Genomic DNA, 21,170 nt, shown 5'->3' on the forward strand with positions numbered 1-21,170 from the left:
GCTCATAAGTTCTGAGTATTTGATTCAACCCGCCCTCATTGGAATCACTTCATGGATTTTATCATGAGTGATCATGAGACGATAATATCTTATATTCTTTAAACCTAGAGATATGAGTTGTTACTATGAGTTGGTTGTACATTGATTGCACGAAAACACATTCGGTAACTCGATGTTATAAAACGTGCCTTTGTGTATGATTCAACAAGTAGTAGAACAAGCCATATGAGTCGAAGTTTACCCATTCCTTTTACCTTCGGGATAAAAGCGATATCTATGGGCCCCTCGACGATTTAATGATGATACATGTGAGTGCTTGGCCAAGCCAGGACTGATTTGATTTGTTCAATCAGTTAGTCATCATGAATCGGAAATCGGGAAACAACAAATGGACAAAGAGAATGATTTATAATTCATGTATCAGACCATATGATATCTAGAATGGAGGAATATATGATCCCTTATCTAATGGACAAGTCATTGACAAAGGTCGGAGTTCATCGACAAGGTCAGAGTTCGACAGAAGCTTTTGAGAGCTATGATTGCCAATCGGTTCTTGAAGTCATACGTAATAATAGTTTTAGACTTATCCAAGTGGGAGACTGTTGGATTAATGTCTAAGTCCATAACTATAATTGGTAAGACTTGACCCAACCCGGCATGGTCCATTTAGGTTGCATGGCATCATGCATTTGGATAGACTAAAATAAGAGAAATAACACTTAAGGATTATTAATATATTATAAGTTCTAATATATTAATAAGATTATTTAATTAGTATTGATCAAGAATTAATCTAGAACTAATTAAGTGATCAAAAGAAGACTAATTAAATATATGGGTTGATTGTGTAAATCATCCATACTTGTATAGTGGGCTAATGCTCCTTGGATTATCAAGTTGGGCTAAAACCCATAGGATGCTCCATGGATGCTCCATGGTGTATTTGAACCCATAGATCCAAGGAAATGGAAGGCCATGACCATTAGGGTTTACCCTAATTGTGACACTATATAAAGATCATATCATTGGGAAAATCGGCACTAATGTGTGAATGAAAGTGCTAGCCGATTTTCATGAAGTGTGGCATTTCTCTCAAGTCATTCCATGTGCACTTGATGTTGTGTGAACCATTTGAGGTGTCACACTTGGGGCACTAGGCACTCAAGCTTCATGAAGACAAGCTACATCAAACAAAGGTATGTATTTTATTAATTTGATTACCCAAGTATCAAGTATTTTATGCTAGATAGGGTAATACCTTGGAAAGTTCATATTTGCATGTATAATAGAGAAAAACTAGATCCAAGGTATTTAGGGTTGCATGTACACTTAGGAGTGTTAGAATGCTCAAAACCCATCAAAAAACAGCCTCAATATTTTCGATCCAATGGGATAGACCAACAAATCTTTCGATGATGTAGAAGGATCAAGGTTTGCAGCCCATGAATTCCTTGTAGGAGCAGTGTCTAGGTTGTATTGGTGAGCTATTGGAGTACCACTTCCACTAGTTTAAGTGTTTCCGTTTCGGACTGCCTCGTCTGCTGCCAAGGTTGTAGCAATTCCTCGTGCAATCATGTTTTGCATTATGGTGGGGTCCATTTGGAATGTTGGGTTTACATTTTTTGCATTAGTAGTTTCTTCACTGTTTGGAGTTTCTACTGATGATTTAGTTACTTGTGGGACTTTCCTCAGGTTTCCTCAGGGAGTTGGCGGTGGATGAACTCGTGGTTCCTTTCGTAGAGGCATTGTCCTAAACGTTTAGAAAATACACACTTAATAGAATGAGATGTAATAGAATGAGATTGATTCCTTAGTATAATTTTTTCCTATAATCCCATTGATAGAATGACATGTAATAGAATGAGATGTATTTTAGTATAATTTTTTCCTATAATCCCATTGATTGCTATGTAATAGAATGAGATTAATTCCTTAAATCCTATCAATTTTCAAATGACAGGGGGAAGGTGATTGATTCGGAAATCCTCCAGATTTCCAAATGATAGAGAGGGAATTGAAATCCTTCCGATTTCAAATAATAGAGGTAATTGAAATATTTATCATCTTTGGAAGAGAGAAGTTTCGAGACTATTGAATAATGAACTGGGAACTTGTGGGTTTTTTCCTACGAAGGTAGTAGAGCTATCTGTTCTTTGGATTTAGGTGAACTAGGAAAATCTGAACGTTATCCTAGAATTTTAAGTAATTTTATGATTTAAAATGTATATGTAGTTTTGTGGTTGATATAAGGTTTTTAAAGTACTAAACTTCTGCAGCAAATCTTGAGAATATTCTTCAATCTCTAAAACTTTCAACCAGTGTAGTCTGTCAAACTCCTTGCTCAAGGTTGGTTGCGTACCGGCCCAACCATAAATAACATAGGCACATGTTCCAGGTTTATTTCTAGTATGGCTTTTGTACGGTACTAACCTTTAATTGAGGCGTCTTACCTAAAGAGTTGAGTTGGTAGTTTTAGTTAAATGGATGTTTAGAATTTTATTATGTGTTCTCATCGAGGGTCAGAGTATATACAAACTCTCATATATTATGGTTGGTGGGGTTTGTAGTATTTTTCATTTTTGTTTTGTACTTCCCAACTATTGAGCACAGACGAGGGCCAGGCGTCAAGCACCGGAGGATAGGATCATTTGGCAATTAAGCTGTTTTGAATCCAGGAATCCAGGTGACGCTCCAAACTAGATTCCCCATACCGTAATTAGTCGAGAAGTAGTGTTATTATAAATAATACTTTTATTAGAAACTAGTTTCTATAGTTGTATTCCTATTTCAAGGATACGAGTTCACTATAGCCAATTTAGCTCCGATACCAATCTGTCACACCCTCGGCCGAGGCAGTAGAACACGTCGGGCTGTGCGACTAAGTTCATGGATCTGTTGGAATAGTGTCTAAGGCTACAACTATATTTGGCAAGTATTTGACCCGGTTATGCATGGTCCTTTTGGGTTGCCTTCACCATAGCAACTTGACAGGATGATTTATAATTAGAGAAGGAATATTATTATTATATTATAAGTATAATATAAGGAATAATAATATTATTGTTTGATTGATATAAGTCATAAATTAATTAGGAATTAATTTGGTGACTTAAAGAGATTAATTAAACATAGGGGTATAAACTGTCAATTGTTTGATAGTTACACTTTGGGCTGTAAATCCTTTAAAGTTAAGGGGTGGACGAATTCTAGGGCTTAGGATAGCCATAAATTCGTCCAAGGGCTTATCTTGGAAGGGATTTGGATTGCTTTGAGTAATAGTTTTCCAGCTAGGGTTTTAGAGTGAAACTCTAGGAGCCTTACAAGTATAAATAGACCCCATGGGCAAGGGAAATCGGCACCTCTGCTAAAGCAAAGAAACCCTGGCCGATTTCATCCCCTCTCCTCTCTCACATATCATCCTCTTGCTAGTTGGTGTTTGTAAGCCATTAGAGGAGTGACATTTGTGACTCTAAATCTCTAAGAACAAGAAGATCAAACAAGTGTTTTGAGGTAAGCTTCTAACTCTAGTTTTGTATTGTTCTTATACTCAATTAGCCATTAGAAGTCTTGGATTCAATGTATGTTAAATTAGAGAAACCTAGATCCATGCATTAGGGTTTGCATGTGCACATAGGAATGTTCATATAGCCAAAAACCCATCAGTGGTATCAGAGCCTATTCTGGTTTCTATTGAATTGATACTTTGATTGCTTGTTTGTTGCTGAAAAAATTCATTTTTCTGTTCTTTGCCTGCTCTACTTGGCAAGTCCCATGGTGGTACTCGGCGAGTAGGCTCAACTCGGCGAGTCCATCTGGGTACTCGGCGAGTTCGAGCGTCAGAATGTGATAACTTCGGGATTTCTTGCTGTTTATCTTATGGAAACTTGCCTTTTTCATATTAGATCAACACTAATCCGATTTTTTGATATATATGACTATAATCTTGATCTAATTAAAGATATTTATCAATTAATAAAATATTTAATTTCCTTATATGATAATTAATTAATTATTTTATTTTAATTGGTAAATTGTTTTGCAGGAAATCATTAAATAAATCAAATATGGATAATTATGTGATTTTAGATTATTTGTTATTTGATCTTCTATGTTTTTAAAAGTTTAAAACTTGCCCTCAAGTTTTGAAATTTATATTTTGTGATTAAAAGTTTAATTTTAGGAAAATTTAAATTTCAAACCCTAGAATTTTACAAGTTTAAAATTCAACCCTATACTAATATAATATTATGAGACTAATATATATATATATATATATATATATATATATAATTAAAATGCTAGTCTTACCGTTAGTAGGCCTCATTCACGAAGCCGGTCTATAAGGTGGGTATAAGGTTGCTGCCTATAAAATGGCGCTTAATGGGTGAACACTCTCACCCACCGCTTGATTGATCGGTGGAGGGTCATTAGCCGAACGGGTAGGATAGGGCAACTCTCTCTCTCCTCATTAATAAGTATAATGAATCTATAAAGTAACTACATGTTTTCAAAAAATTTCCCAATCTTAGTTACTTTAGGAAAAGTGAATTGATGCAATCCCATGAAATTACACTTTGCACCCTTGCTAAGAAGTTAGTGGAGCGCGTGTGGTTTACCAACACACTAATTGGTTCTATGCAAAGGTGGCAAAGGGTAATTCATTATTTATCATAGTTCGATGGAGCGTGTGTGGTTTACTGGCACGTCGAATAGGTGATTGTTACAATGAAGGCACCATGTGAATTTGCATGGTAATTCACACCCACTTTGTGATCCTCGGTATCCCAGTCACAAACAAGAGGGGCATATCGAGATTTAAACATGCCATTGAAAAGTTTAAATGAATCTCATCTAAACCTAGGAATTTTCAATATATTTAGACTTAGAGTTAGGTTTTATGGTGGATAATTAGTGAATCGTCATTCACTTGCCTTCAAAATGTTTGCATGTTAGATTACGGTATCCCTTTTCTAAAGTGTAAATATTGTTGTTGGATCCTAGCCCTAATTTTCTTATTGGGTTATTATTAGGGATTCAAATTCTAATATATCTTTGTCCTTTCTATTTGTAGATGTCGAACGCAAACAATGCTGCTGCTAGTTCATTCACATTGATGAGCCTTTGTCAAAAGGTCACTTTCGATGGAACGAACTTTAGCGAATGGATAAGATACATTCGCACGATTGCTCGCTATGAGGACAAGGAGTATGTCCTCGATGAGAAGCTCGAGAAGATCAATCTAGAAATCACTACTCCGGCTGAAATCACCGCTTTTGAAACTCATGAGCGTGATGCAACGAAGGTACATTGCATCTTGATAGCCACCATGAACTCCGAATTCCAGAAGTCCTATGAGGACATGTACCCGTACGAGATGCACCAAGACTTGTTGGAGTGATACCACCAAAACGCGAGACAAGAGCGTTATGAGATTTTCACTAACATGATTTCCGCAAAGATGGGTCATGGAGAGTCTCTTACCGTGCACCTGCAAAAGATGCAAAGGTATGTCGACCGTATTCGCAAGTTGAATGTTGACTTTGGGGAAGACTTGGTGATCGACATGGTGCTTCACTCTTTGCCTCCAAGTTACAATCAATTTAGGATGACCTACCACATGAACAAAGAGGAGGTCACCCTAAGCAAGCTCCAAGGTCTCTTGAGGGTTGCTGAAAGCAACTTCAAGGACAAGTCTGTTGCACCAACTCCCAATCCACCGCATGCTCCTGTTTTGGCCATTGGGCAAGGAAAGGGAAAGAAGAGGAAGGCTTCGTCTAAGAACCATCGCAAGGTTAAGCCCCGAGATGGTGCCTCTTTTAGTGGGACCAAAGTTGATCCTGCCAAACCTTGTCCTAACCCTAAGGAGGCAGAGTGCCATCATTGCCATAAAATAGGGCATTGGAAGAGAAGCTGCCCAGAGTACCTGCAAGCCATCAAAGAAGGAAAGATCAAGCCGTCTTTCGCAGGTATATACACAATCAAATCTAACGATTCATCTCACGATATTTTTTGGGTTCTTGATACCGGTTGTGGTTACCACATTTGTTCTAATGTGCAGGAACTAAGAAGAAATAAAGACGTGGAGCATGTAAGAATAAATCTAGTCATGGGGAACAGAAGATCGTCGCCTGTGACCAAGATTGGAGTGTATTCTTTAGTGCTTAGGAATGGTTTAGTTTTAGATTTGAACAATTGTTGCTATTCGCCAGAAATGGCTAGAAACATCATTTCATTTCATGGTTTGTTTAGACAAGGTTTTAGATTTTCTTTTAATAATGAGAATGGTTCTATTTTGGCTTATCTAAATGGTGTCTTTTATTTTGAAGTTATACCATGTAATGGAATTTATGAAACCGTTATGATTGTAGATAACTTAGGAAATGATGTTTTATGCATGGATTCTTCCAATAGTATGGATAGAGCATCCTTGTGGCATTGTCGTCTTGGACATGTCAACAAGAAACGCATAGCCCAACTCCAAAAGGATGGAGTGTTGGAGTCATTCGACCTTAGGGAAAATGACACATGCGAGTCTTGTTTGCTTAGAAAGATGACTAAGTCACCTTTCACAAGTACGTGTGAAAGGGGTGAGGGTCTATTGGACTTAATACATACTGATGTATGTGGACCATTTAGATCAACCACGAAGGATGGGAACCGCTTCTATGTGACTTTTACCGATGACTATAGTAGATATGGGTATATCTACTTAATCAAGCAAAAGTCAGAAACTTTTGAAAAGTTCAAAGAGTTCAAGAATGAAGTGGAGAATCAATTGGGCAGGAAAATCAAGATGCTTCGATCCGATCGAGGAGGAGAGTACTTAAGTCTTGAATTCCATGATTATCTCAAGGAGTGTGGAATAGTTTCACAATTGACGCCACCTAGGACACCACAATTGAATGGTGTGGCAGAAAGGCGTAATCGAACCTTGTTGGACATGGTTCGCTCTATGATGAGTCGTGCTTCACTACCTATCTCTTTTTGGGGGTATGACTTAGAGACTGCCGCCCATATCCTTAACCGAGTCCCTACTAAGAAGGTTGCCAAAACACCTCGCGAGATGTGGACAGGGAAAGCTCCCTCGTTGGCACATATCAAGGTTTGGGGTTGTGAGGCTTTCGTAAGACGAGATACTCACGACAAGCTCGAACCTTGTAGTGAGCGATGTATTTTCATCGGATACCCGCTGAAATCCTTTGGATATCTCTTCTATAGACCGAAGGACAATGTAGTCTTCGTTGCAAGGAGAGGAGTTTTCCGAGAGCGAGAACTCATAAGGCAAGGAGACAGTGGGAGGCAAATCGAGCTTGAAGAGATTCAAGAGTCGATAGATGAAGAAACCTCTACCGCTGGCACTCAACCCGAGGAGGAGACTCCGGTTGAGCCTATTGACCAGTCCTTACCTCTTAGACGTTCCGAAAGAGTTAGAGTTCAACCCCAGTTTTATGGATTTCATATTACTACCAAAGGGGACACGTATATTAGTGATGGTACACTAGTAAATCTAGATGAACCTAATAGCTTTAAGGAAACCATGGCAAGCCCGGAGTCTGCAAAATGGAAAGAGGGAATGGACAGCGAGATCCAGTCCATGTATGACAACCAAGTTTGGGATTTGGTTGATAATGTGCCCGGACGTAAGACCGTTGGGTGCAAATGGATCTTCAAAAAGAAGACCGACGTGGATGGAAATGTACACACATATAAGGCGCGATTGGTTGCGAAGGGCTTTACTCAAACTCCCGGAGTTGACTATGATGAGACCTTCTCACCAGTTGCGAAGATAAAATCTATTAGAGTGATGCTAGCTATTGTCGCATTTCATGATTATGAGATTTGGCAAATGGATGTCAAAACCGCTTTCCTTAATGGGAAGTTTGCTGAGGATGTTTACATGGCTCAGCCAGAGGGTTTTGTTGATCCGAAGCATCCGAATAGAGTGTGTAAGCTTAAGAAGTCCATTTATCGACTTAAGAAAGCATCTCGCAGATGGAATCTTTGCTTCGATGAGAAAGTCAAAGAGTTTGGATTTGTACAAAGCGAAGATGAATCATGTGTATATGTCAAAGCCAGTGGAAGCATAGTTAGCTTTCTCGTTTTGTATGTTGATGACATACTACTCATAGGAAACGACATCCCGACTTTTCAGGAGGTTAAGTCCTGGCTCGGGAAGTGCTTCGCTATGAAGGATCTCGGAGAAGCTTCCTATATTTTGGGAATAAGGATAGTAAGAGAGAGAAGTAAGAGACTAATAGGACTTAGTCAGAACACTTACTTAGATAAGGTACTAAAACGTTTTAGTATGGAAAACTCGAAGAAGGGAGAATTACCGATACAAAGTAAGGCCAAGTTGAGTAAGACTCAAAGTCTGAGTACCGAAGCTGAAATAGCAGAAATGAGCCGAGTACCATACGCTTCCGCAGTTGGCTCAATAAGGTATGCTATGACTTGTACTCGCCCTGATGTAGCCTTTTCTTTGAGCATGGTTAGCAGATATCAAGGGAATCCTGGCAGAGCTCATTGGATTGCGGTGAAGAATATCCGTAAGTATCTTCGGAGGACGAAGGAATGGTTTTTAGTCCTCGGAAGGAGTGATGACTTGAAGGTGCGAGGGTATAGTGACGCTAGCTTCCAAACCGACCGAGACAACTACCGTTCGCAGTCGGGCTGGGTCTTTACCCTTAATGGAGGAACAGTGACTTGGAAAAGTTCCAAGCAGGAAACCGTAGCTGATTCAACATGTGAATCAGAGTACATTGCAGCGAGCGAAGCGTCAAAGGAGGCAATATGGTTGAAGAACTTCATTGGTGATCTTGGAGTTGTACCCGCCATAAAGGAGCCCATGGAGATTTTCTGTGATAATGAAGGAGCGGTTGCCTTAACCAAGGAACCGAGAGATCATGGTAGATCTCGACATATCAACAGAAAATATCACTTTATTAGACATCGTAAAGAAGAAAGACAACTCGTAGTGAAGAGGATATCATCGGAAGATAACCCAGCAGATCCGCTTACGAAGGGACTGAGTAGGGTTAGGCACTTGCAGCATGCTAGGAGTATTGGGTTGAAGGATGATATTAGTATAGATTAGATGGTAGTAGAAACGTGTAATAGATAAATGTAATTAACATTTGACGATTAAATAAAAGAGTATTATTTATGAGTAATGTTACTGTCTTATGTTAATTGTTTAACTATTGTTTCATTTTGCATGTTTTGACTTCCAAAATAATTGAGTTTATTAAGAATAATCGAATTATTCGAATTTTCCACAAGTTCATATGTTGGAAGTAGATATGAATGAAGATTGTTATGAATTGGTGTGTAGATTGTCTAAATTGTATTAGACATAGCAAAGGGTTGCTGCAACGTTCATGAGTGCTTATGAACTAGTTTTGAGCATTGGAACAAACCCGCGCTTGCTGGAATCACCTTATGGAATATGATATAAAAGGGTGATCGCAAGACGATGATAGCATATAGTCTTAAAACCTAGATATATGGTTTGTTATTTGCTGATTGGTTGTACATTGATAATGTGAAAACGCATCAGTAACTTGGTGTTATAAAACACATTGTTGTGTATAGTTGATTAATGAATAAGTAAATGCATATAAGTCGAAGTTTATCTGTTACTTTTATCCTAAGAGGTTAAAATTGATATCTCGGCCGCTCGATGATTTGATTTGACTTATGTGTCGGGCCCGGTCAGAACTGAATTGATGTGTTCGATTAAGTTCTATGTCAAATGAATCGGGGATCGAGAAACCAAATGCTAGACAAATTATTCCATAGAATTGTCAGCATGATATCTAAACAGAGGACTGTACGATCCCTTATCTAAAGGACAAGATTGATTAGATCAGAGTTTGACAGCATCTTTGAGAGCTACGATTGCAAATCGAATTGTACTTGTGCATATAGTTACTAGATTTATCCAAGTGGGAGACTGTTGGAATAGTGTCTAAGGCTACAACTATATGTGGCAAGTATTTGACTCGGTTATGCATGGTCCTTTTGGGTTGCCTTCACCATAGCAACTTGACAGGATGATTTATAATGAGAGAAGGAATATTATTATTATATTATAAGTATAATATAAGGAATAATAATATTATTGTTTGATTGATATAAGTCATAAATTAATTAGGAATTAATCTGGTGACTTAAAGAGATTAATTAAACATAGGGGTATAAACTGTCAATTGTTTGATAGTTACACGTTGGGCTGTAAATCCTTTAAAGTTAAGGGGTGGACGAATTCTATGGCTTAGGATAGCCATAAATTCGTCCAAGGGCTTATCTTGGAAGGGATTTGGATTGCTTTGAGTAATAGATATATAGCTAGGGTTTTAGGGTGAAACTCTAGGAGCCTTACAAGTATAAATAGACCCCATGGGCAAGGGAAATCGGCACCTCTGCTAAAGCAAAGAAACCCTGGCCGATTTCATCCCCTCTCCTCTCTCACATATCATCCTCTTGCTAGTTGGTGTTTGTAAGCCATTATAGGAGTGACATTTGTGACTCTAAAGCTCCAAGAACAAGAAGATCAAACAAGTGTTTTGAGGTAAGCTTCTAACTCTGGTTTTGTATTGTTCTTATACTCAAATAGCCCTTAGAAGTCTTGGATTCAATGTATGTTCAATTAGAGAAACCTAGATCCAAGAATTAGGGTTTGCATGTGCACATAGGAATGTTCATATGGCCAAAAACCCATCAGGATCATAGGTAAACTGAATATATAACACAAGTATAACAATAAACAAAATAGCATTTGTATTCCATCGTTAAGTTTGAATACATGGTTCTTACAGATAATAATAGTACAGTAGTTGCCTTCAAACAGGTAAGCAGATAACAAAAAGTAGATAGCTAGGTCATCTGTAATCCATGACCAATCTTCTGTCTGAATGTTTGTCTAATGATCTCTTGAGAATACATGAAAGTTTTAGGGTCAACACAAAGGTTGGTGAGAGTCACATTTTTTTTTGTAATAACGATACTTTTAATATGGTCGAAAAAGTGTTGCCTTTGTTGTAAGTAAAATCGTGTTTGGAAATGTTTTCTAAAGAATGGAATCTAAACTGTGGTTTCTAGATAATGAAATATAGTTAAAGTTTATAGTTACAAAGTTGTACGGATATATAGATATATGGATAAAGTTATCTGCCAAGGTTGTACTTAACAGCCGCAAATACGGATAAATGTATAAATGACATGTATATTTGATAAGCATAAATCTAAAAGTGTATGATACTTGTTTAAATAGTTGATAAATCTTAGGGTGGTGTACCCAAGCACACGTATGAGCCTAAGATACAAGTTTTATAACTTGTATAAATATATAAACCTATATATATATATACATATATATATATGTGTGTGTGTGTATGTGTGTGTATGATGTATGTTGAACTACCGAGTTGATAACCAACTATACAGTCATAACACTTTTGTAGTCAGAAAGTATATGTTATTTTTATTAATTGAATCATTTTAACGACTAAACATATATTGATATTGAGGTTTAAAACTAGTTTGTTTACTTATAACATATAAGCGTTTAAACAAATATTTTACAAACTAGTTATGTGTTTACACAAAATAATGATATTTTATGTGTATTTTGTATGATAAATATTACTTAGTACTCGTACTACCATGTACAGACGAGGGGAAGACATGAAACACCAGAGGGCAGGATCATTTGAGTAATTAAGCCGTTCCGAAATCCAACAACCCAAGCGGCCCTTCAAACCAGATTCCTTGTACCTTGTACCGCATGTAGTAGAGTAGTAAATAATACTTTTGTATGACTTATATTGTATAAAAACGATGATGTTGTTTCTATAAATAAAGCGCTTAGGCCCACACACACACACACACACACACACACACACACACACATATATATATATATATATATATATATTATTACAAGTAGTATATGTATTCTAGCTTTTTATACATAAAAAGTCATAACACTTTGTAGTAGAAAGATATATCATTTTTATTGGTTGTAATATAATCATAACAACTATAATATATCTATATGACATATGATAACTAGATTATTTTCAAATAACTTGTTACTTGATGAAATAAAACTTTATAAACTTGACATGATTTGTAAGTCATAATAGGAAAATTAATCTAAAAAAACGATTTTTTCCTTGTTTTTAGAAATATTGTAGAAAAATCATCGGTAGTCAGAATTATGATCCATAAACTCTTAACCATTTGGATATGAGTCTACAGAATTATGATCCATAAACTCTTAACCATTCGGATATGAGTCTACTATGTTCTTGATTTTTTCCCTAGCATGATATGTATCCTAACTCGGGTGAAAATGGCCGTTTTCACAGACTGGTCTGAAATGCACTAAAATGATAAACAATTTTGCAAATATCATAATAAATTGTATTAAAATCGTATGAACGTGTGCGAGTTGTCCTTGGAATGGTATAGATCTTAACTACATGCATATTGTACATTTTTGCAAACCATAAAGTTTAAGAGGGGCGAAATAGGTCTTGAAGAGACTGTAATTTTGGTGTAAAAAGTTGATATATATATATATATATATATATATATATATATATATATATAGACACACACACTAAAATAAGATTTTATATCATCCAATTAGCAGTCATTTAGCATGTATTTTCCTCTAAAATATAAGATCTTTAAAAAAAGAGGTCGTAAGCACTCACTTTCGAAGCGTGCTTTCAAATAATGGAAGGAAGTTTGATTTTCGCAAATGAGAATTCCAAAAGATACCAGAACTTCAAATTAACTTTCCTTCTTTGTTACTCCATAAAAATTATAGATTATTTTTGGAAAATTTTGTTAAATTAGTAACTTAAAATGCCAAAAAATGTTTGGAGGTGGTGGTGGCTTGTAGTGTCCGGAAATGGCAGTGGAAGGTGATGACAAAACCTGTGACCACAGTGAACCTGGAAGCAAGAAGATTCATATTATAGGACTGTTTTTGACTTGTTATTGGCACAAAATCAGGGGCTTAGCTACTGGATATGTAAGGAGAATGTGTTAGCTTTCCAAAGGTGATTTCAGGTGGTCGAACGAGGCTGTGATGGTGGAGATATGGCGGTTTCCCGGAGAGATATCCAAAACCGGGATTTGGGAGGTTTGACAGAAGGAAAGAAAGAAAGAGAATGGAGGGGTTCTTCGGACTAATGGCTGATGATCGTGAGTGTGCTAGAGGTTTCTAAGCCTCTTATTTATACTACAATGGTGCACACTAAGGCAAGACAGACACCATGATCTTTCAAGTAAAGAACACTTAACATAGCTAATCAAAGTCCTTTGTGGTGGAGTGAAGGCTTCAAAAACATAGGAAACAAGGGAAACCAGCTACACATTTGGTTCTTATAAGCCTAGTTGATCCCAGATGTAACACCATAAATTTTCAAACCAACTTTTTTTTAAAACATATAAAACTCATATATTATATTTCATAAAACCATAAGTGTCTCAAATGTCAACATAAATCCACAAATGAAAGTCAAATCCCAGAATCCTCAACATAATCTCGAACAAGTGTGTCTAGAATCATGTCGGCACCTTCCCGCAATCCTAAGAAGTACCTGAAACACAAATCACACAACATGGTAAGCACGAAGCCTAGTGAGTTCCCCAAAATACTACATACAAAGATAATAAGCCTCTCATGGCTATAAATTGGCATGGACCCTCCGGTCTCATGCGTCTCGGTGTGGACCCTCCGGTCATGTGTCTTAGTAAGGGCCCTCTGGTCTCACAGCTCGGTTTAGACCCTCCGGTCCTGTCTCAGTGGAAACCCTCTAGCCCCATAATCTCAGTTTGGATCCTCCGGTCCTATCTTAGTAACACAGAATATAACATATATATCACACAGACAAAATTCACAATATCACATAACTCAAGTAAATACATAGGACCCTCCGGTCACACAAAGACTACCACTCTAGGTAAAGTATAGTGAGAAGACACACCTCGTAAGCTAGCAAGTAATATCCTCGTACACGAATCTTGTACTAGCCCCCACGTAACACGATAGGTAATAATCTCTAATTAACACTTAAATCACGAATCGAAATAAATTAGGTTATTGTCTCTCTCAAACTCTTGTAATGGGTAAAGGACCATTTTACCCCTCCATGGTTCCCATTCTCCCATCCTTGACCAAACCATAAAGTCAATCAGAAGTCAACACCCAAGTCACCTGACTTGCCGAGTGCATCTATGTGACTCGCCGAGCCCCCTTTATTCCTACAGAACATCGCAAAAACCCAACTCAACTCATCGAGTTGTCTCGTCAACTCGCCGAGTTACCCATGTCCAGACTTATCGGGGAAAAGCCCTAGCCGACTCGCCGAGTCCCTTAAGTCAGTTTCTCATTCAGACGTTTATAAGGCAGAAAGCAACCCCAAACTCTAGATCTAACCTCCCAAGGCTCGATGATCCCGTAAAGCCACAAGATTTATATCCATGCATGGCACATAGGGCTTGAAATGCCAATAACATGATCCATTAAGGGATTTTCACCCAAAAGCTCTATTATGGCTGAATAAAGTCGGGACCTTTGGACTCTAGGGACTTCACGAGGTTCAGATCTGAAGTCCAAATATCTAGATGATCTCGATACTCTCAAAGTCCCAATTTTTAGATGGAAAAAAAGCCCTAAACTTCATAAGCATGAGATCTAACCACCAAAATGAGAAAGGTGTGGACTTTTTACCTTTCACAGAACAATGGATGAAATACTAACAGATCTACTAGCCCCATATCATTCCTTGCTTGGAAATCCTTCCATTCTCTTCAAAAATGCACCAAAACACTCAAGGATTAGCTCTATAACTCTCTTAGCTCACTACCAACAATTAGGGTTTCTCTCAGGGATGTAGAGCAGCTTGTGAGGCGGAAATGAGGGCTTAAAGCCCCTTAAATAGGTCATAAACCCATGGCTTTAGATTTTTATCCCACAGCACCAACTCGGTGAGTTGGCAGACCGACTCGTCGAGTCAGCTCATTAACCCATGTGGCCAATCTCGACTCTACTCGACGAGTTGAGGCACCAACTCGTCGAGTTGCTCAATAGATCTCAAAAATAAATAATTAAATAATATACCTGAGAGCCCGGATGTTACAAATCTCCCCCGCTAGAATCAGACTTTACCCTCGAAGTCAAGCTCTGGAAATAGCTCTGGGTATTGCTCTCGCATCTTAGACTTCGACTCCCAAGTCAGCTCAGACCCCTTCCGATGTTGCCACTTGACCTGAACAAGCGGCACCTCATTGTTCCTCAGGACCATCACTTTCCGGTCCAAGATCACAATCGGCCCTTAAATATATTTCACGGCCAGAAAAGACCGATTTGTTTATGCTTTATAAAATCAGAGTACCTCCTTCAAAAAAATGTAATGGAATTTGTTCCCATAAAACACGATAAATAGGTTATCAAAGCATTTCCGAAGAAATGTATTTTTATTCATTTTCAAAACATTGGGATGTCATCGTCAATACAGAAATATAAGCATAAACAAAAGTTACATTTATTTACACTGGTGATATACATCTCCTTTAAATCTCTCAGTGTAAAGTAGCTTCGTATCGACACCTGTGATACAAATAAGCTTGAGTGGGTCAGGTTGGGAAACTTGGTGAGTACATAGGGTTTCTAACCCACAATAATATAATTATGATGTTTAAACATAAAACAATCAACACAATTACCCATCCCCATTATCTTCTTAAGGATTTACCCTAAGAATCAGCTATTCCTCGTTCCTTCATTCCTAAGGATCATCCTAAGGAAATGACACGAAGTCCATCGTTGCCAATGACACAGTTGTCAAGCACAGCTGCTAATATTATCACTTAGGCGCAGCTGCTAAAATTCTAACATTCTCTATGAGGCGCTTCTGCCGGTATTGTCCTTTAAACGCTACTGTCATGGTTATAATGCTCTCTATTAGGCGCAACTGCTGATACTATCCTTAGAGCGCGGCTGCTAGGATGTTTATCGTAGATCAAAAACATCTATAGGTTGTGGCGCAGCTGCCAGTGCTCATCTATAGGGTACTAGGTCCATTGCTGCCAATGTTCACCTATAGGGCACTAGGTCCATACTACTAATGTTCCTCTATTTCAGCTTTCATCCCTCATCATTTATCTACCCATGTTTTACCCAACGTATTTTGTAGATATAAAAATACATATATAGTTTAAATCATTTAAAATGTGTACATAAATCTTTCATCTAGCATAGACAACAAGTATTCAGACAATATGCACACATAGCTCATAATTTATATAAAATACTTTGTATCTATTTGTAAGATGAAAGGGACTATGCACTCACCTAATAAGGTGCTAGCTTGGTACTCAGATAGCGCTTCGTTTACTTAAAACAATTTTGTTCGACAAAACCTACTATCATTACCACTAGAGTTTAGTCTGATATTAACCGAGACTAATTAACAGTCTTGTTGTTATTACTATTATATAAGTGTTAACACAATACTCTTCACCCACTATGTACAGACAGGGGCCAGACATGAAACACTAGAGGGCAGGATTATTTTGGCATATAGCACTTCTGAATCCATCAACCAAAGCAGCCCTCCAAATCGGATTCCCCGTACTACGAGTGGTTAAAAAATATTACAAAGACACTTATATAATCCATAATAATAGCCCAAATAGTTATTATAAGTTCCTAATAACATTACTATAATTCAATAAAAGCTATATTAAAAAAAAGCGTAGGCGTAGCTCACTTACAGCAGGTTTTTCTCGAAAACCGGGCTTCGCTTGGGGCAGCGTTTCCGAGCCGAAAGGCTCTTTTCCTCGGGGCTTCCTTTGGGTGCTAGGGGGTTTACCTAGGCTTAGGGGTGGTTAAAGGGGTAGTGAGGGAATGTAGAGAGAAATGGTGAGTAAATTGGTGAAGAGAAGAGGCTGCCCTCGCATGCCTTTTTTAGGACAGACCTCGGACGTATGCTGGGCGTTCGACCCTCGAACGCGGGGCGTAAAGCCTGTTTCGTACACACGTCGGCGCTTCGGTGGGCGACATGGCTCTACTTCGGACCGCATGCTTCTGAGAACGCGAGGCATATACGCAGGGCATACATCGGTACGCTGAGCGTCTGAAGGTACGTCGGGCGTACCCCTTGCATGCAATCTCGCAATTTCACACCCTGACTTCAAAAATTCACAACTCTCATAGACGAGCTCCATTTTTGACGTTCTTTATATCCACGCGTAGGCGGGACCGTACTCTAAAACTTTCGTTTAGAATCGGTCGCCTAATTTTGACGTTATTTTTAAAGTTATATTTTTAACGGGCCGGGACATGAATAGTCCGTTAAAAGATCATAACTTGTTCATCTGACTTCCGTTCTCATCTGTCTTTTTACCGTCACGCCACTGTTAATGAGATCTTCGATTCTCGTTTAGGTCGTGTCGGCCAAAAATCGTTCGAGCTAATATTCAAACTCCGGGCTGCATACCGCTAAGCCGAAACTTAGAAAAATCATAACTTCCTCATACGAAGTCAAATGTGGGCATTCTTTTTATATACACTCTCGGTTTAATGTATTCTATGACTTTCTTTCAGATCGCTAAGGTTAAAACTCGCTCTAACGTAAATTCACTATTTACGTCGCGTATTGTCGTGCCAATTCTGTCGCGAAACTTCGACAGGCCGTAACTTCTTCGTTATAACTTGTATTTCGGCGTTCTTTATATCTAATGAATCCTTGTGATTTATGTTACAACTTTTATTAAGATTATTCATTCTAAATCTTCTATCAAAAAGTCATTTTCATCATTTATTGTCTCTAAATTGACTAGCCCGGATCTACAGGCATTACAATTATCTTCCACTTAGGATGATTATGTCCCAGAAACATCAATGAAATAGGGCTTGTATAACGACTCTATACGTTATCTCTACATCCTAGGTAATAACCGTAACTTCTATGTTTCATTGAACGAGTATCTAACCTTTGGACTTCTTGACTACACGTAGTGCTCGATCTTGCACCCGCTCTCTATCTTATGTTAGACTCCAAATTATGACCTTCAAGTTACAATCTCGATCCTTATTGGAGACTCCTTCTTTTTCTTAACAAACTTGAGATAAGTTGTTTGATTTCCACAATAGACCAATGGGTCACGTTCTAATGACCTCTCATCGTACGTTGCAATGCTTAGACTTAGGTCTCTTAGAGTCAAATTCCAGAACAAACTATGCCTTCCTTCATGTTCTAATGTGATATAATCACAACTTACCATCTCTAGCTACAAGTTTCTTTAACAATTATCGTGATACTTCTACTGATCGCCTTGATTAGCTTTCATTTCAATCTTTTGGTTTTAAGTCAGATGTAACATCGAACTTAGTTCTCTGAACCACGTAATTTATTCGCCTTAGTCGGACTCAATTTGATATGACCACTAGGGTCAGAATAACAATCATCTTCTTAGTCATTACCGAAACAATGGTAACGACATACTTGGATAAAACGAGATCAATTACTAGCTTCTTGGTAACCTTGTGACTTTCCCTGATGCAAGTGCGAGTCCTGTGCTTTCGGTAGTATAGGCCTCTACTACCATTCACACCTACTCATACTCGTCCCAAGTATTGTCTCACATTTTTCCAAGTCATCATACAAGAAAATTCACACAACAACTTAACACATCAGATAGCAAAACGAAGGTTATATATTATTCCTTGAAACAATTACATACGTGTTCAAGTTCACCCTAGACTATGCCTCTAATAGGCAACACCTCCTGATACTATCCACATGGCTACTTCATAACTTGATTTTTGGATATCAGTTCTCACTCCTGATTCCTTGCGTCGTCAGTAGCTTCGTCAAGGATCATCTGGAATGCTCTTGCCTTCGGCTTTGCCGGCACATTTGGCTTTGTAGCCCCTTCCCTCTTTGAGCAGTCTTGCATGAAGTGTCCTTCCTCATTACATCCATAACACACCCTTTTGTTGAATGTACACTCGTTGGCATAATGCCCATGCTTCTTACACTTGAAACAGGTCACCTCCTCACCGCATTTTCCAGAGTATTTCTTTTTGCACTTCTCGCACCATCTTGCTTTACTTCCTCCTCATCCAGAGTTCGAGAATTTTCTCTTCTCGTTGGACCTTGAAGATTATTTATATTTTCTCTTCTCGCCAACTTCGACCTTGTTGGCGGCTCTTCCATTGATCATATCTTCAACAGAATTGGCAGCCCAGATAGCTGCCTCCAGAGTAGGTGCCTGACGTACCGGCATCGCATACTCCCAAGGAAGCCCCTTGGCATACTTGTCAACTTTTTTCAGCTCGTCTGGGACAAGGAGCAAAGCAAACTCCATTTTGTCTGTGAATTTGTTGGTGTATTCATCGATGGACATGCTTCCTTTCTTCAAAGTTAGGAATTGATTCTCTAGCTCGAGCAGGTTTTGGGCTGAGCAATACATGCACCTGAATTGCACCAAAAACTCTGCCCATGTTAGTTTCAGGGGCTCATTGGGCCTTAGAGTCTTCCCTAGGGTGCTCCACTAGCACACGGTGCCTCCTTAGAACTGACGTACTGCAAATGTGGTCTGTAATTTGCCTCTGCATCTACACATCATGAAGACTTACTCCATCTTCGAGATCCAATCCATAACTCCGATCGGATCTTCCTTCCCAGTGAAAGTCGATGGCTTGCAAGTTAGGAAATATTTGTACTTGCACCCATTCCTCTCAACTCCCTCATCTTGGCTGTTTCTCCTAATCACCGGCGGATCAGCTTGACCAATGGTCCTGCTGTAGTTCGCCTCCTCAAACTGCCAGTCATTTAATTCAGGTTGTTTAATAGGCACCCTAAGTTCTTCTTGGTTCCATTGAAGTAAACGCCTTGTTTCCTCCATTTAACGATCCAATATCATATGGATCATCGCTTCTACTTCGGTCATTGTGATTGGCTCAGGAGCAGCTACAACAACGGGTATTTGCTCAATCACTGGTGGTTGATTCCTGTTCCCATTCACGTTCCCGATTCCACTTTGGTTTCTTTCCATTTCAATCTATTCACCAAATTAGACGTTCGGTGTGTAATGACGAGAATTAAGATAGGAGGGATTTTATTTATGATCAACGCATAAATCTCCTTATCACTCCGAAAAGTTATATGTCGGTTCTAATACCGTAATTAAACGTTTAGAAACCTGAACACATAAAGTTTCCAGATCCGGTCGACAACAGACCATAGATCCGATCAGAGATTTAGCATCATAAATCATTTAACACATAAAAGCATTTTAGGCATTTTCCCTAAATTAGCTAGTGCTCGTGTCTATTTAGGTGTATTACCTAAATTTTATTAGACACACTCCTCACAATCATTGCTTAGCATTCTAAGTTTAAGTCTAGAAATAAATCCATATTCCTAGTTCGCTTAAACTAATGCTCTGATACCAACTATGACATCCCCCTTTTCACGGCTAGAAAAGACCGATTTTTTATGCTTTATAAAATCAGAGTACCTCTTTTTAATAAAAATGTTGCGGAATTTGTTCCTATAAAACACGATAAATAGGTTCTCAAAGCATTTCCGAAGAAATGTATTTTTATTCATTTTCAAAACATTGGGATGTCATCGTCAATACAGAAATATAAGCTTGAGTGAGTCAGGTTTGGAAACCTGGTGAGTACATAGGCTTTCCATCCCACAATAATATAATTATTATGTTTAAACATCAAACAATCAACCCAATTGCCCATCCCCATTATCTTCTTAAGGATTTACCCTAAGAATCAGCTATTCCTCGTTCCTTCATTCCTAAGGATCGTCCTAAGGAAATGACACGAAGTCCATCGTTCCCGATGACACAGTTGTCAAGCACAGCTGTTAATATTATCACTTAGGTGCAGCTGCTAGAAGTCTGACATTCTCTATGAGACGCTTCTGCCGGTATGGTCCTTTAGACGCTACTGTCATGGTTATAATGTTCTCTATTAGGCGCAACTGCCGATACTATCCTTAAAGTGCAGTTACTAGGATGTTTATCGTAGATCAAAAACATCTACATGTTGTGGCACAGCTGCCAGTGCTCATCTCTAGGGTACTAGGTCCATTGTTGCCAATGTTCACCTATAGGGCACT

The sequence above is a fragment of the Lactuca serriola genome, chromosome 2 (genome assembly GCF_051521515.1).
Source record: "Lactuca serriola cultivar US96UC23 chromosome 2, Lser_US96UC23_V15, whole genome shotgun sequence".
NCBI lineage: Eukaryota > Viridiplantae > Streptophyta > Magnoliopsida > Asterales > Asteraceae > Lactuca > Lactuca serriola.